This window comes from Mesoplodon bidens, assembly GCF_964165515.1.
Source record: "Mesoplodon bidens genome assembly, chromosome: 4".
NCBI classification, from domain to species: Eukaryota; Metazoa; Chordata; class Mammalia; order Artiodactyla; family Ziphiidae; genus Mesoplodon; species Mesoplodon bidens.
In genome coordinates this window covers 134,457,312-134,474,619 of record NC_138160.1, presented here as the reverse complement: position 1 = coordinate 134,474,619, position 17,308 = coordinate 134,457,312, and the positions used below count along the sequence as shown (strand labels likewise).

The following is a 17,308-nucleotide window of genomic DNA, read 5'->3' as shown; positions in this document are numbered from 1 at the left end:
TGTACATATATACACTACACACATACAGAATGATTATCATTGTAACCAGAAAACAAATGGGACCTCTTGACTCAACTTAGAAGAGTCTAACCCCAGCCTAGGTATGTATCCAAAAGATATATAAAGACAACCCCCCAAAAAACCTTAAGATATAATATAACGTTTTGCCAAACGTTTCCTGTGGATGTAGAAAATGGAAATATACAGTGTATTACACGCACCACTTTACTTATCTCTCGACCTGAAGTCTTATCACATAGGCACAACCTCAATTTCTCTTTTCTTTCTATCAGAGACACCTGCACAAATGTCTCCTCATCCTTAGGCTGACTCTCCTCTGGTCACCTCTATTACTGAGGTGGTACACTGAGGTGTCTCTATTACTGAGACAGTGCAGCCCTCAGTTTCTTCCATTGTATTTTTATCCATCTCACCACATCCAACAAGCTGGTAACAGAAGAGCAGATCATTGCTTAAAAGGAGAAAGGGAAAACGGAAAGAGAAAAAGAAAAGAGCAGATGAGGAGAACAGAAGGCAAAATGTATTTGCCTTCAAAAAAGATAAAGTCACAAGTCCATACCTTAGCAGTCCTAATCTTCTCGAATCTTGAACACAAAGTTCAGAGCAACATTGGGGTTCAGAGAATCTGCTCAGGCCACCACCAAAGGGATGGTTTTCTTCACCTCCACGTGAGTTACAGGACAGCCTTCTCCAAGCCCCTGAGGATGGAGGTTTCTTCCAGATCTACAAAATCACAAGTGAAAGAAGATATTCAAAACAATAACAACAACAAACATACAACAATGATATTAGATTCCAGATCATTTGCTTTGAGGAAATTAAATAAAAGACACATTGTATTCTGACTGGCATGAAATGCATAGTACTTGAATGGATTTAGTCTTGATCATACAGAATCATACAAGATCAGAAAAGGTCATAGTATATCAAGGCTGGAAGTTTTCTGAAGACAAGACTAGCCAAATTTGCTCATTTAACATATAGGGAAACTAACGATCAGAGAGGAAACATCATTTTCTGGTGGTGATTCATTACCTGTGGCATATTTCAACCATTGAAGCAAGCAAATCTTAGTAAACACAAGCAAGGTACTTAACCCTGTGGTCGATATGATAATGAGACAAGGGGACAATACATCACTTCATCTTGAAATCCTTGGCTTCTGAGATGCCGAATTTGCCTATTATTAAGAGGGCCAGTCCCTGTTGGCTATGTCTGTTAGATCTGCTCAGTCTCCCAATGTGCAACATAAGAGCATCCTGGGACTCAACCCTGGGCCTCCTGTCCAAGCACACTCGCCCACCAGGGGGCATCTTCCAGTTCCGTGGCTTAAGATACTGTTATACATTCACAACTCTGAAATGTATCTCCAGGCCCAGATACTTCCTTGAACTCCAGATTCCCCTATTGACGGACTATCCAAAAATTCTACTTAGAATCCTAATAGATATGTCAGATATTGTATGCCCAAACTGAAGTCATAATTCTATCACCCTTTGGAAGACAAGAAAGGTCCACACTCTTCTCAGTCAGTGGCAATATCATTCACCCGTTTGTCAGCCCCAAACCCTTCCAGTCAACTTTGACTCCTCTCTCATACACACCCCATGTCCTCCACGACATCAGCAAATTCCCGTGGCTTTATCTTCAGAATAAATCCAGCAGCTGATCACCCTTGCCACCCCCTTCACACCGCCACCCTGACCCAAGGCAGCATTATGGACCTACAGGGCTGCACAGCAGGTGTGCTCAAACCACGGCTGTCACTCTCAAATGGATCCTTGAGTAAGAGAGTGACTGACACTCCCCTGCTCAAAAACCTTCCACCGCACTAAGAGTCAAAGTCATCACAAAGTCATCACTGTTATCACTGTCTTTCTCCCACTTATCCCAGTTATTCATCTCCAGCCATGCTGGTCTCCAATCGCTTCCTCCAACCTTCCTGTAACTCTGCTTGAGACTTAGGCTTTCATAGTTCCCTTCACCTGGAGTGTTCTTTTTCCCCTATTTCATATCTTTGTTTCAATGGTACCTTTTCAGTGAGGCCTCTTGTAATCACCTTATTTAAAACTCTAGGGCTTCCTTGGTGGCGCAGTGGTTGAGAATCTGCCTGTTAATGCAGGGGACACGGGTTCGAGCCCAGGCCTGGGAGAATCCCACATGCCACGAAGCAACTAGGTCTGTGAGCCACAACTACTGAGCCTGCACGTCTGGAGCCTGTGCTCCACAACAAGAGAGGCCGTGATAGTGAGAGGCCCATGCACCGCGATGAAGAGTGGCCCCTGCTTGCCACAACTAGAGAAAGCCCTCGCACAGAAACAAAGACCCAACACAGCAAAAATAAATTAATTAATTAATAAAACTCCTTAAAAAAAAAACCAGAAAACAAAACCAAAAAAACCCCTCTAAAACCTGAGCGCATCTCCTCATTCCCCCTTCTCTGTTTAAAACTTGCAAAAGACTTTCTGATATACTATATGGTTTATACTTGTTTACTACCTGCCTTCCCCAATAAAACATAAGCTCCATACTGGCAAGGAATTTAATCTCCAGCATCCTTTTATATCTTCCAGCACTTCCCCCACAGCCTGGCACAAAGGAGGAGCTCACTATTATTGTTGAATGAATGAATGAACAAACAGGAAGGTTAAGTAAACCTTCTCAAGGTCACTCAGATGACAAGTGGCTCCAGCTAGATCTGAACCAAAAGGATTCTGTCTCCAGTGGACTTGATGCTACGTAACTGTGACTACGCCAATGCCTTCCGGTGCTGGTGTTAGAAATAGATTCGGTAGCGTCTGACATGTATTATTACAGGTATTTGTGGATTAAGCAGATGAAATGCCCAAAATTATTTCTAGAAACACCTGAAGAGTACATGCTGCATGCACTGGGATGAAGCTGCTTACATCCTAATTCTGCAATTTCACTGTAACTTTCTCCCTTTCTCAGTCTCCCCTGCCCTTTCCTCCAAGACTTTCTCTCTTGTCCCTCCCTAAAATCTAAGTCCCTGCCTTACTTGAGGAAATATGAGGACATGGATCCAAGGTCAGACAAAGAAATGTGAAGATTTGTGTTTAGGGAAAAGGTGTGGGGCAGGAATCAAAGAACTCTGGATCTGAGTCTAATTGGTCGCCAATTCACCTTGTGCTTTTAGGGTGATCCCTTTACCTCCCTAAGAGTCCGTTGCTCACTGGGCAAAACTACATGGCGTACAGAGATTTTCCAACTTTAAAAAATGATTATTTTCCTTTTTGATTAATAAAAGGCTCCCTTATTCTGAAAAGTCTAAGATTGGTTAGGAAATAGAGTATAGCATTTAAGAACGAGGCTTTGGGATAATCAGAGAACTCATCTCCTGGTTCCACCAGAATGAAACCCTGACTAAGAAATTCAAACTCTCTAAGGATCATATTTTTATATAAAAGTGAGATGATAGAAATACCCATCCCCTTAGAATGTTTATGAAAATGAAACAGGGTAACATAGATAAATCATTCATTACTGTGTATGACATAAGTACTCAATAAAAGGTTGTTGCTCTTAATGTTTTATTTTTATGGTTGCAGGCTTACATACTGAACATTTCATGATTTTATCTACCTGTTATCTCACTGCCCCTCAGAGTTTGAGTCTTTCCTGCCTTGATCACATGAAGTTGCTTTTGTGGCCCTTGATGTGACTTTGGACAGCTTTCTCTGGACTATCCTCAGGCTCAGGTGGATATCGTTATTCCAACTGCCCTCACCGTCTGGGGGCAGATGACAGAATTTTGTAACATGAGAAACTCAAGTTTTCTGGTTCGCTTCGTGTCCCCTTGCTGATGCCTAGTAATTTGACGATCAACTTGGCCCTAGTATTATAAAGGGCTGATAGTCATCCAGCCCCAGTCTACAATTATTTCTGCATTCCAAAGCCAAGAAACACAACTCTGAAAGCAAACAATGCTATAATTCAGCACAATGATATATGGAGTTATGAAAGAAATTGTGCTGAGTGCTTTGAGAATTCAAGTCTCCAGTCTATCCAAATGCAACTTTCTTTCTTTCTTCCTAACTGATATTAAGAAACTGTCTATGTTTGGGGGGTAACAACATAAAAATATGTCACCTACCTTTCAGATTTCATTATACCACAACCTAATAAAAAGTTAAGGTACTGAAGGGAAAAGTTACTTACATTCCATTCTAAGTCGTTTAAGTGCTTGCTCGGAAATGCATTTATTAACAAATATTTATTGAGTGCACAATATTTGCCATCATTTTGTTAAGGACTGGAGATTTGGTAGAGAATATTAAAGACTTTACTGCTACCCTCGTAAAGTTTTCACTCCGGCAGCTTTTCTTTGTCTTTTGCAATTTCCTAACTTCTGCCCAGATGCGGTAAGACATGGCAGCCCTCTACAAAGTTGATGATTCACCGACATAGTGAAGTGTACTGATATAAGGAGCCTAATTTCTGCTTGATATATAGAGAGAATTCTATAATTCTTGGTTTTCTTAGGAGACAATGTCATTTCCTTAGTTTGCTCTCCACTCCTCACCCAACACACCCCTCTTCTGAATTGATCCTGGTTTATTTAGCTCCTTCAACAAAGAAACAAAAATTGTTCACCAAGGGTTTCCCTGGTGGTGCAGTGGTTGAGAGTCCGCCTGCCGATGCAGGGGACACGGGTTCATGCCCTGGTCCGGGAAGATCCCACATGCCGCGGAGCGGCTGGGCCCGTGAGCCATGGTCGCTAAGCCTGCGTGTCCGGAGCCTGTGCTCCGCAACGGGAGAGGCCACAGCAGTGAGAGGCCAGCGTACCGCAAAAAAAAAAAAAAAAAAAAAAAAAATTGTTCACCAAATCCACAAGTACACAATTCATTAACAAGATGCTACGTGGGTGGTAGGGTATACAGGGCACTGAGCTCAGAAGACACAGCTTCAGAAATTAGCTTTTTTGAAATCTTTGGAAACTGTGGTGGAATTAATGCTGTTATATGGCAAAAATAAACTGAGAAAGTATATATACTGGAAATATGGTCAAAGGGAAAAATGTCAAGATAGAACAACATGCATCTTAAATCACCAATGTCTGCATGGTTAGAACACGAATCATAGAGGCAGGTGGCATGTTTGCCTGTCGGGCAGCCTTGAACGCTTCAGGGAATATCTCATTTTTCAAGAGGTATCAATTAGTAGCTGTTCTGGTGGCAGAGTGGGAACAACACCTAATGGTTGGGCGTGCATTAAAAATGACTACTTTGAGTACAGAATACACATGGGCATCGATCCACAAATGCACCCAAACACACTCCTAAGAGAGGCAGGCAACCAGAGAGGGTAGGGCCAGGGAAAGCAGGAGGGGGACATAAGGGTACTGACAACTCTAAAATGGATCTTGATTAAGACTTCTGAGCGGAAGGGTGCCAGGAGAAGAGATGAATTATGAATTTAAATCTACCTACACCAGCAGGGTTGGGTACTGCTGGAAATCAGAGAAGCAATGCTGCAGACACTTACCTTTCCAAGAGAACTGTGATTATACATACACCACACACACATCCAAGGCTGTGCCTCACATACCCACACACAGCATTCTCGTTGCCAGCAATGCTTTGCAATATGTACCTTACTTCCATTTGCATATAAGGAAGTTGGCATTTGGATTAAGCAATTCGCTTGAAATCACTCAACTAGAAAGGGACAGGATTCAAATTCAGAACAAACCCTGATGCTTAGTGGTACTCCCCAAGCATGCTGACAATCACACTCGATTCTTTCCTAGATTTTCTTTCCAATTAAACCTAGTTCTGACACTTGGAAATGCCCCATTTTGAACCCTAAAGGAAGAATGCAGTCTCCTAAGAATGTAACTGTGAAAAATGGCCCAGCTCAGTCTCTGCCGAGGACAGCAAAGGCACACATACAGGAGAGGGCACGTTTCTTCCAAAGTCAGAGGAGGCCACACCACATACTGGAACAGTTGCTTCCTGAGCAGCAGAGATAGGGGACCAAATCAATTTGTAAAATATTAATTATATTTTCTACCAGTTGATGTTATTGAAACAGTGTCGGGCCCATGCAATGTAATATACTTAGGGGATCTAGGTGCTCCCGTGTAACTGTAATCACCCCTTGCTGGCTACGTATTGAAGACCTTGCCTGCTATTCATCCGTAGTTTGGACACCAAACAATAAAACTGCTAGGGAATAGCAAAATAAAATCTGTTTCCTGGATTTTAAGGACTATAGAACACATCGAGTGACCTTTAGGTACCTGATCTCTTACCAGTGCATTAGCACCTCACCTCCTTACCTGGTCAGCCTTTTAAATTGAATGGTGAAACCAAAAGTAGTCTGAAGAAAAGTCATTAAACATTATCATGGAATTTTAGGGAATTTCTTGGCTTCGGGGCTAACTGCTGGTCTGTATTCTTCTTTGCTAGTTAATAAAATATTTATCTCCAACTTCATAAAGTGGGTCAAACACTGATGGTTTGTAGGTAGTAACAGTAGTGGCTCACAAGATGTACTTCTTAATAGTTAGTGTTCATAGAAGACATTATGCCCACCCTCACCCCTCTCCATTGGCACCTGCCCACTAGCCCTCCAAGTCTGACATTTGCTTTTTCAGATATCTAGAAATACAGGTCTCCCTTTGCTTTAGGAAATAGGTCTTTGGTGCCGGAGAAGTCATCTTTGTTCCCAGTCTAAGAGCAAGTATACATATAAAATCCCTAAATACATCCACTCTTTGCGTGATTCACCTATTCAGTCACAACTACCCATAAACTTCCACACATGCCTGTGGACCAACATCCCACTTAGATACTAACAAAATTTACAGTGGCAGCATGCTACCCCACATGACCTCAAATCCAAACAGTGGGTGTTCTGTGCTGCCTTAAACCCGGATAATAGCTGAGTTCATCACACCCTCCTTATATGTTAGCCTGGAGATACAACTGGACCACATGCTTAGATGGATCAATGATAAAATTACCAGGGGCCATTTTAAGAGGCCCCTGGTAATTTAATAAGCTTTCTGTATATCTCCAGATAGTAACACAATAAAGAAAAGTATTAAAAAGCATTGCCTCAACCCCAGAACACTGGCCTCTGACCTCCTATTCTTGGTCACACACATGTTAGATCCACTGTATTACAGCACCGTGAACACCATGGAAGGCTGCTCAGCAAAAACCTGTACAAGGAGGCTGTCAACCAGGACACAGTTTTGCCTTGATACAATCAACTCCAAAGGTGATACTGTATTAGATCCCTGCTCAGGTTTGTTTCCTGGCTCAGCTACATACTATCTGTATCTTTGGACTTATTTAACCTCTCAGTGCTTCATCTGCAAGACAAATCACAATACCTACCTCAAAGGGTTCTTTGTGAGGAGTAATTTTAACACACTAATGCTCTATTTGAATTAATACAAGGTATGTACCTTATTAATTCATGGTGCTATGAATTTTATTACATAAAATAATACCTCGATCATCATCCCTTAAAAGGATTTTGGGATAGTAAAAAATAGTAATATGTGTGACAATACATTTATGTCTTGCCTACTGGACCAAGTCGTTGAGAACATGAACTCCATTGTGTGTGTTGTTTATTTCTCTTAGGCACAGAGTAAGAATGCAATATAGAGTCAATGCATAGACATATCCATCTGTGGACATAAATTAATCATTTATGACACTCTTTGCTGGCTGATTTCCAAACAAAGCTACACCATTTCTTTGCTACCACTGTGGTGGTCAAAAGGAAAGCCTGGACTAGGGAATGACCAGGTCTTCTCCCACGCAAATGTGTTGGGTAAACCCAAATAATCTGCGAATAAGAGAGGGGGAATTACAGCCCAACACCCATCCTATTAATGAAAGAACAATTTTTTACCATCATTATTGGTAATCAACAAGAAGAGTCCCAGTGATATTATTTATTGAGCTTGTATGTGCCAGCACTGTGCTGAGCTTGTATTTGCTCATGAAATACTCCCAATAAACGAATGAGATAATGTTATTAGGATTCCCATATTGCGTATGGGGAAGATGATGGCTCAGAGTATTAAAGTAACTTGTGCAGCATCACAGAGTGTTGACTGGAACCTTTGAGAGTCTGATTTTTCCAGTTTGTTATTTATATTCTTACACTGCTTATGTAATTTTCTTAGGGGTAATCTTTTCATTTCATAAGAGCAAAGAGTTAATATTCCTAATATGTAAAGATCTTCCGAAGAGAGAAAAGAAAAGCACTAATAATTGTCTAGAAAAATAGGCAGGGGATATCAATAGGAAATTTAAAGAAAGTTAAATGCAAATAGCCTATGAACTCAGCAACACTCATAAAAGAAATGCCAATTATAGATGGGAAAATTAGAACATCAATGAGAATAATAACTTCAAAGGAATAAAACACTTCAGGTATATTTAAACCTATGAATTTATAGTGATACTAAGAAAAAAAAAAGACCCCATGGGTCACAAGTGGAGGGTAAAAGAGAACCCAATCAATATTTTGAAAATGGCAAATAGAAGAAAATCATGCTTTTGTCCTGCCTTTCCTTGTGACCTATAATCAAATACCGATAAAAAGAAATGTCCACTTGTAGCAAAAATAAAAACAAAATTACAAAATATGAATACCAACATTTCATAAGCCCTAATGAAATAGTAGATATCGGTAATAATTATCAGTGGCTGCTACGGTCACAAAAGAAAGAAATTTTACATGCCTCGTGATGGAAGCACATAGTCTCACTTGTGAAGTAGTCTAGCCAAAAACAGAAAAATCTGAATTCGATCTGCTAGCTTATGGGAAATATGGGTGACTACAAACTTTGCTATACACATCACAGGGACACAATCAAGAACATCCATACTGTGGGACTGTCTACGGGACAAACAGCCCTATTGTCATCAACAAGTAAAGGGCAAGGAAAATAAAGGAGAGTGATGAGGAACCTATGGATTAAGAAGCTTAGGAGACATGCAAGTCAATTCTAAAGGATGGAACTTATTTGGATCTTGATTTACAAACTTTATTTAGATTTATTTTTTACAAAGAAAAAATAAAATCAGTCATTTTAAGTGACTAGATATTTGATAATGCTAAATAACCATGAATATCTTCAGTGTAATAATGGTATCGCCCTATTTATAAAAAGGATGTCACCTTTTAGCAATGAATACTGAAATATTTAGAGATGAATACAAAGAAGAGAATTGGAGAGGGCCACAGGGATCAGCCAATTAAATCATATTATTTTGCAGATGAGAGGAGAGTGGCTTGTGACAGAGAAGTGGGTGGGGTCCGGTGGCTAATAAGAACCCAGGTCTCGGGGCTTCCCTGGTGGCGCAGTGGTTGAGAATCCGCCTGCCGATGCAGGGGATACGGGTTCGTGCCCCGGTCTGGGAAGATCCCACGTGCCACGGAGCGGCTGGGCCCGTGAGCCATGGCCGCTGAGCCTGCGCGTCCGGAGCCTGTGCTCCGCAACGAGAGAGGCCCGCGTACCCGCCAAAAAAAAAAAGAACCCGGGTCTCTAATGCTCAGTTCCCATAATTCAAGACCAAGCCACACCATGTGGCATCTTAAATACTTCTATGATCCTGGTAAAACTACAACTTGCCTTGTATCTAGTATCAGAAAACTGGTAAGAATATATAGGACATAGGAAGAGTTGTGCCTCGTGTGAGGGAGCTTGAGATGGGTAGGAGGAGTTTATTTTTAGATAGACTTTATTATAGCAGTTTTAGGTTGACAGCAAAATTGAAGAGAAGGTATAGAGAGTGCCCATACATGCCCTGCCCCACACATGCACAGCCACCTCCACCATCAACATCCTGCACCACAGTGGTATAATGGTTACAACTGATGAACCTACATTGACACGTCAAAATCACCCGAAGTCCATAGTGTACCTTAGGGTTCACTCTTGAAGTTGTACATTTTATGGACTTTGACAAATGTATCCACTATAATAGTATCATACAGAATGGTTTCCTGCCCTAGAAATCCCCTGTTCTCTATCTATTCATCCCTCCCTCACACCACCCCCTGGCAACCACTGATCTTTTTGCTTTTTCCGTAAGTTTTCCTTTTCCAGAATGTCATATAGTTGGATTCATACAGTATGTAGCCTTTTCAAGTTGGCTTCTGTCAGTTAGAAATATGCATTTAAGTTTTTTCCATGTCTTCTTATGGCTTGATAGCTCGTTTCTTTTCAGCACTAAGTAATAGTACATTGTCTGGATGTACCATACTTTATTGATCCAGTCACCTACTAAAGGGCATCTTGGTTGCTTCCAAGTTTGGGCAGTTATGAATAAATCTGCTGTAAACATCTGCGTGCAGGTTTTCAAGCGAACTTAAGCTTTCAACTCCTTTGGACAAATGCCAAGGAGGAGCACGATGGATGGCAGGATCGTAAGACAAGAGTGTATTTAGTAAGAAGCTGCCAAACTGTCTTCAAATGGGTTTAACAAATCAGCTCCTCAAGTGAAAATCATACATATCCAATGTTATTCTAAAAATATCTTAGAAAGGCAGCACGTTGAGGCTGAAATGACAGATTTCAAAAGCCTCTAAGCTGTAAGTTCTGTGAGGGAAGGGAATTTTTTAGTAGGTCACTGTATTCCCAATAGTACTCCTAGTACCTAGAACAGTGATGGTACATAATAAGTTCTCATAAAATGTTTGTTAAATGAATAGATAAATCCAAAGGAAAAAGATATTTCTTTCAGTTTTATAGCATACAGTTGTTTGTTTAGTTAAACAAGTGAAGTGAAGACTCATCTTAGGGGCCTGGTAGTGTGAAAGATAAGTATTTTTAAACAATGGATTATCACTCAGATCAAGTCTTCAACCTATAAGAGATGTGAAAGTCTGGAACAGACAGAGAAAAAAGCAGAATGAAGCCTTGCCTCATACTCTGGGGCACGTGCTCATTGCATGAAATGGGAGACAGAATCTTCTGCATTATTTAAATAGTTCTCTCTTCACTTGACATGCAAGTACAGTTGAACTTACGTAAATTAAATGCACATAAGCTGAGGCTCCACTATAATTGCAAAACCACTGCATTGGAAATATGTTTTCATTGAAATCACATTAGAAACCAGAAAGATTAAATTAGATTTAGAAACATATTTGGCCCCATCAAGAAATAGATTACGGGGACTTCCCTGGTGGGACAGCGGTTAAGAATCGCCTGCCAATGCAGGGGACACGGGTTCGAGCCCTGGTCCAGGAAGATCCCACAGGCCGTGGAGCAACTAAGCCCATGCGCCACAACTACTGAGCCTGCGCTCTAGAGCCCGCGAGCCACAACTACTGAGCCCACGCGCCACAACTACTGGAGCCTGCGCACTTAGAGCCCGTGCTCTGCAACAAGTGGAGCCACCGCAATAAGAAGCACTGCAACGAAGACCCAACCCAGCCAAAAATAAAATAAATAAATTTTTTAAAAAAAGAAAAAAGAAATAGATTACAGAAAGTTTATAAAACAATACAGATACACATCATAGGCCAGTAAAGTACCTGGCTAGGAAACGAAACAGCCTCGTTACCTAAACCAGGGAAGGAAAGATGTCATCTAACTTCAAAACCATGACTATGGAATCAATCAAACCTTTGAATGAAGCCCCTGCTCTTCAAATTTAAGCAATTCACCTACTCATCTGGCCTCAGTTTCCCATGATATAAAAGAGGTACAATAATACCTATGGGTACTGAAAGGAGAAAAACTATATGTGACAGGTCTAGCACACTGCTTTTCGATTTTCAAAACAAAATCACAAAAAAACCATAGTAACAAGTCCTTAAATCTAATATGAAGTTCTGGGAAATACAGGTTTGCTGATCCTAAGCCTTCCCAAACACAGTACTTCCCACCACAGCACAAGCTAAGCTACTATTTAATATTTATTAAGAATCCACGGAGCCCTATGAATTACATAAACATGCCTTAGATGGCTGGCTATTATCTTTCCCTCACCCTTCTTCCCAGGCAAATGTGAAGCTAAATTAGTCACTTATCATAAGGTTCTCTGAAAACATTAGAGTCTAAGGAAATGCCTGATAATAGTTCTTAGCCATCTGGCACCAAGTGCTGCTCACAAACTGACATGAACCATTTGGTAAAAATCAAAAAAAGTCTATCTTAATTTTACATTTCACTTACTGAAGGTTCTAAGTTGAGAAATTTCTAAGAGGAGAAAATGGTTTATTAAAAAGGAAAACAAATGGTTAAATCCTTGAACTCATCTGCAATCTCATAGGAAAGCTTAAAGAAATTTCTACCTCTAGCGTCCAGTTTTAATTAATAAACTTAAGGCAAATTATACACTTTACCCATCCACGCATGCATCCAGGTGTATACACACATAATACACACTTTGTAAAGGATAAAATGTGGTTGCTTTCCTTTCTACGTCCTTTCACAGGAATAGCAACACATCAACTTGCTAAGAAACAAGCAAAACTGCCACCAAGAAGCTTACCTACAAAGCTTACCTACAATGCCTCTCACGTGAAAGGAGATCTCTCCATCTACCATGAGCCACTCACCTCTTCCAGACTAAGCCACTAAAAACAGTTCTCACTTGCCTGATGATAACAGACTGCTACCTGGTGTCTAATCAATTCATCTCTGGCTGACCTCAAGCCATTCTCTACCCTATAGTATGAATGAGCTTCTCAAGATAAACCATTTCTATTACTCAGCCTAAAATTTTTCAAAGACTTCCCACTGCCCTTAGGAAAAAATACCAAATCCTTACCATGGTTTAGAAGATTTTCTGAGACCTGACCCTTATTTCACCAGTCTCATCTTGGATCATACACTTCCACCTACTCAATGTGCACCAGCCATACTGGCCACCTTCCCTTTACTGTGAAGCGCCATGTTCCTTCTGGCCTCGGGGTCTTAAGCATATTGGAAATACAAAGTATGATCTTTACCCCACAAACCCTCAGAAAGAGATTTTGTGGATGACTTGGAGTCTCCTCTTTTTTCTCATTCATGCGCAAGTTGGGTTCACTGGTCCAGGAATGTTCCAGATGTTCCATGGATATTAACTCCCTTCCTTTAACGGTGGAAATATATCCTCTTTGCTGGGATCATATTTTCTAATACTTTTTTCTCATTTAAATTTTCTCTCTCTCATTCTGCCCCCACCACCCACCCAAAATCTCAGGACTCTTCACAATATATTTATCCTCACCCCATATACAAGCTGGCAACCTGGATGCTTAACTCACTTCTCAAGCAGAGCTGGAATCAATTGAGCCCCTCTCCTGGAGTAGTTAGAAGAACATTACTTATCTTTCAATGATTTTATGACAAGTTCCAGCTTCTGAAAATTACTGGATATTACTCTAAAAATAAAACATTACTGATAATTATCCCTTAGAATGGAACAAATCATTATAATAAGTTGAAAAGTTATCTTGGATATGGAGGAGAGAGTACTTATTTGAAAAAGAATTGCCAATGTATATGAAAAAAAGCTCATTTCAGAGAGGAAATAGGAGAACAAGAAACTGCTTCATGCTTTCTGAAATTCATTATGCTGATGCTAATAACCAACCCAATGGTGTACAGTCTCCCAGAACCCTGGGAAAGAATTACACAAAGTGTGCTGTAACGAACAGACATTATAGGTGAGGGAAAAGTATTTTCTTAATTCTTGTTGGAGGTGATATTTCGGAATTTTTTTGGATAGGAACTGAGACAAATAAGTTAACGTGGAAATATGGCCATTATATACAATTGCAAGGGAAGAAATAAAATAAAGCCTTATAGAAGTCTGTGAATAGGAAAAAGGAAGTATCAATCAAAGTAATAATACAATCAAAGTCCCATTCATATGCATTGACTCATTTCTTCTTCTTAACTAGCTTATTAGGAAGGTTCTATTATAATCTCCACTTCACAAGTGGGGAAAACACACAACTTACCCAAAGTAGCAGTGCTGGATTTGAATCAAGGTGATTAGGCTCTAGAAGCCACCCTCATAACCATGGCACTGAACTGCTTCTCATGTCTTAAATCAGACAAAAAGGGATATGTTCAATATTACATTGTGCCACTGACCCCCGCAAAACCCTGGAGTTAGTAGCTCCAGATAATGCAGAAATAGACACACACAATGTTGTGTAAAGAGGAAAACTAAATCTTAGAGATCTGACTTGCACCAAATGATGCAAGATCTCCTAGTTCCTAATCCATAGGCATTCCCCCAAACCAAGGTTCCCCACTTGGAGTGCCTTTGAAACATGTGTCACTGTGTTGACAATAAGTCAGACAGTGGGTGATAAATGATTTAGTAGAGTAAATATAGGCCCTGTGGGTTATCAGGGAGGGATAACCTTCACCTGGGGTATTAGAGAAAGAGGGGCTGCCATCTGAGGTTGAAGAGTATATAGCTGAATAAAGCATAAGAAGAGAGAAAGAGATGTGAGGATACTTCTAGGCAGAAAACACTACATAGGAGAGCCTGGAAGAGAGAATGCTATGTTTTCAAGGAACTTAAGGAAGTCTCATATGGATCCATATGAATGGATGAGATATATGTTTTTAGGATGGAACATTATAAGCAATCACAATGGAAAATCAACTGGGATGAGACCACACAGAGCTGTGCAAGCTACATGAAAGAGTTAAACAGATAAAGCTATTTTTAGACTTAAGGAGAGAGCAGGACTTCTAGCTGGCATGGCTCCCCTCTACCCTCCCAGTCCACTTGCCTACGTACCACCCCCACTAGAGAGAAATCAGAGAAGAACTAAACAAAACTGAATGACTGAGATCTGCCCAGGGGCTGAAAAGAAGATGAAGCCAGAAGGTAAGACATGAAGGGAGAAGAGGGAAGAAAGCATGTGTCCAAAAAATGGAGTTTTTACTTCCCAAGAAGGCAAGCAACTACAGTGATGAGACTCCTATGAGTGATAAGATCAAAGGGTTTTCCAGCGGTATGTCGAAGCCAGCTAGCGAGAGCCACATGTTCCATTTTCAGGAATTTTGTGAGCTGGGTGTTAAATCGCTGGTAACTTGAAATCAGGCAGGTTGGGAATACTTTTTCCCTGAACACCAGCAAATGCTTTAAAATAAGGGTTTTCCTTTAGGAGAGCTGGTTACCAGTGCACTGTTGCCTATACTCACAGAGGATTTAGCATTATTATTGCTGTTATTGGAGGGAGGTAAGTAGAATAGTACAGAGGAGCCATTTTTGAAGTTTCCCATTTCTCCATGTGCTCTTCATGCATTGGAAAAGGTAACACAAACCCAAAGTAAAGTGTGGTGCATTTTAAGGGCTTCTGTGTTGACTTGTCTCACTCTCAGTGAAGCTAAATACTGAACATGATCAACCCTCGTATCCATGAGTTTCTATCCATGTTTGTAGCTATAAGGCTTTACAAAATTTATTGAATGACAGCATTACCTTTGCTTAAGAAAGGCAGTAAGGCTTGGTAGAAATTCCATCTATGGATCTCAGCACTGCCAAAGATCCCATCAATGGCCTCAATATCCTTAAAGTAAGTAGATTAGGAGTTTTACAAGGCTGTTCCAAAGACAGAAAAGAACATACCATAAAGATATATTCCAGACAGTATATGAAAAGTAAATACCTAAGAACTTTCATTATTATTATTTATAATTGATCACATTTATTGAATGCTTGCTATATGTGTAAGGCATCCAATCACATAAAAAACTACACTTGGGGGCTTCCCTGGTGGTGCAGTGGTTGGGGGTCCGCCTGCCGATGCGGGGGACGCGGGTTCATGCTGCAGAGTGGCTGGGCCTGTGGGCCATAGCCGCTGGGCCTGCGCGTCCGGAGCCTGTGCTCCTCGGCGGGAGAGGCTGCAGTGGTGAGGGGCCCGCGTACCGCAAAAAAAAAACCCAAAAAACAAAAAATAAAAAACTACACTTGGTTACAAGTATTATCCCCATTTTACAGTTGAGAAAATTCAGCCTTAAAAGTTAAATAGCTTGTCCAAGGTTGTATTATTATTAAGAGACAAGAGTTCTCAGTCACTGAATCCATAGCAAAACTCTTAAAACCTACAATAAGTGCCTCACAAAGATATTTTAACATTATTAGATAATGTTATGGGATGCAGAGTACAAAGTAATTAAGTTACAATTTTGAAAATTAACATTATTAAAATGAAACATGTGGCCTACAATACACCCGCTTACCAAATTAGACAACATTCTTCATACTTTTTACAAGCTATATAATGTGTCTGTGTCAACTGAAGCTAATGGCCTACTTTCTTACACCTTGTACATTTCTAGCCCAATCAGTTGAGTGGTACACATACCAAGAGGCAACTATGTTTGTTCCCAAACCTGTTTATCTCAGTTATTCTTGCTTACAAAAGTGCTTGTTTCTACAATAGTATAAACACCATGTATATCAAAAAAAATATGTGGAAAAACTGGAATTGCTGTTTTCATAGAGAGTAAGTTGAAAAATACTGGTGCAAGGAATTCCCTGGCAGTCCAGTGGTTAGGACTCTGCGCTTTCACTGCCAAGGGCATGGGTTCAATCCATGGTCTGGGAACTAAGGTCCTGCAAGCCACATGGTGCGGCCACGAAGACAAAGAAAAAGAAAAGAGAGGAAGGAGTGAAAGGAAGGAAGGAAGGAAGGGAGGCAGGCAGGAAGGCAGGAAACGTAGGAAGGCAGGAAGGCATAAAAATAGTGGTGCGAATACCACTATAATATGGCAGAAAATATTAACTTGCACAAAAGACACATCCATAATCCATAAAGTGGAATAGGGACTGAGAGTGGGCATAACAGAGGCAAAGGTTAACTACTTTTGGTGGACTTGAGGTTACGTGGAAGACAGAGTGCTTCATGGAAGAGGGGGTAATTGGCTTAACTTTGAAGAATGACTACATTTTGGAAACTGGATATTACACAAATTTAAATCAATATGACCAAATAGGGACCAATGGTAGAATCTAATTTAGAAGCATATTTTAACAGAGAACTACTGAATTGGAACAGAATAATAAAGTGAGAACTGCCAGTCTTGGCAACTCATTATTCAGAGGTTTCAAACTGAAACCATGGATGGGCTGCTAGGGGTTCCATGGACTCCTTTCACTTTGTGAAAAATGTGTTGTTATTAGCATTTTCCCTAAGGAGAAGGGCCTACAGCTTCTAATACAAAAAGAGATTTAGAACCACTGGCCATAAGTCTTATTCCAAAGTGAACTGATAGGCTAATGAGGTAGCTACTGCCTGTCTCCTAGAATGATAAGTATTCTAAGTT

General features: G+C 40.5%; 1 long non-coding RNA gene across 1 annotated transcript in view; it reads right to left on the bottom strand.

Moving 5' to 3' along the window:
* Positions 1-586: 586 nt before the first annotated feature.
* The window catches only part of LOC308616002, a 608,908-nt gene continuing 592,186 nt past the window's right edge, over positions 587-17,308 (bottom strand). Inside the window, exon 6 of the long non-coding RNA XR_014015681.1 lies at positions 587-744. This is a non-coding gene — a long non-coding RNA (uncharacterized lncRNA). The remainder of the gene's footprint in view (positions 745-17,308) is intronic.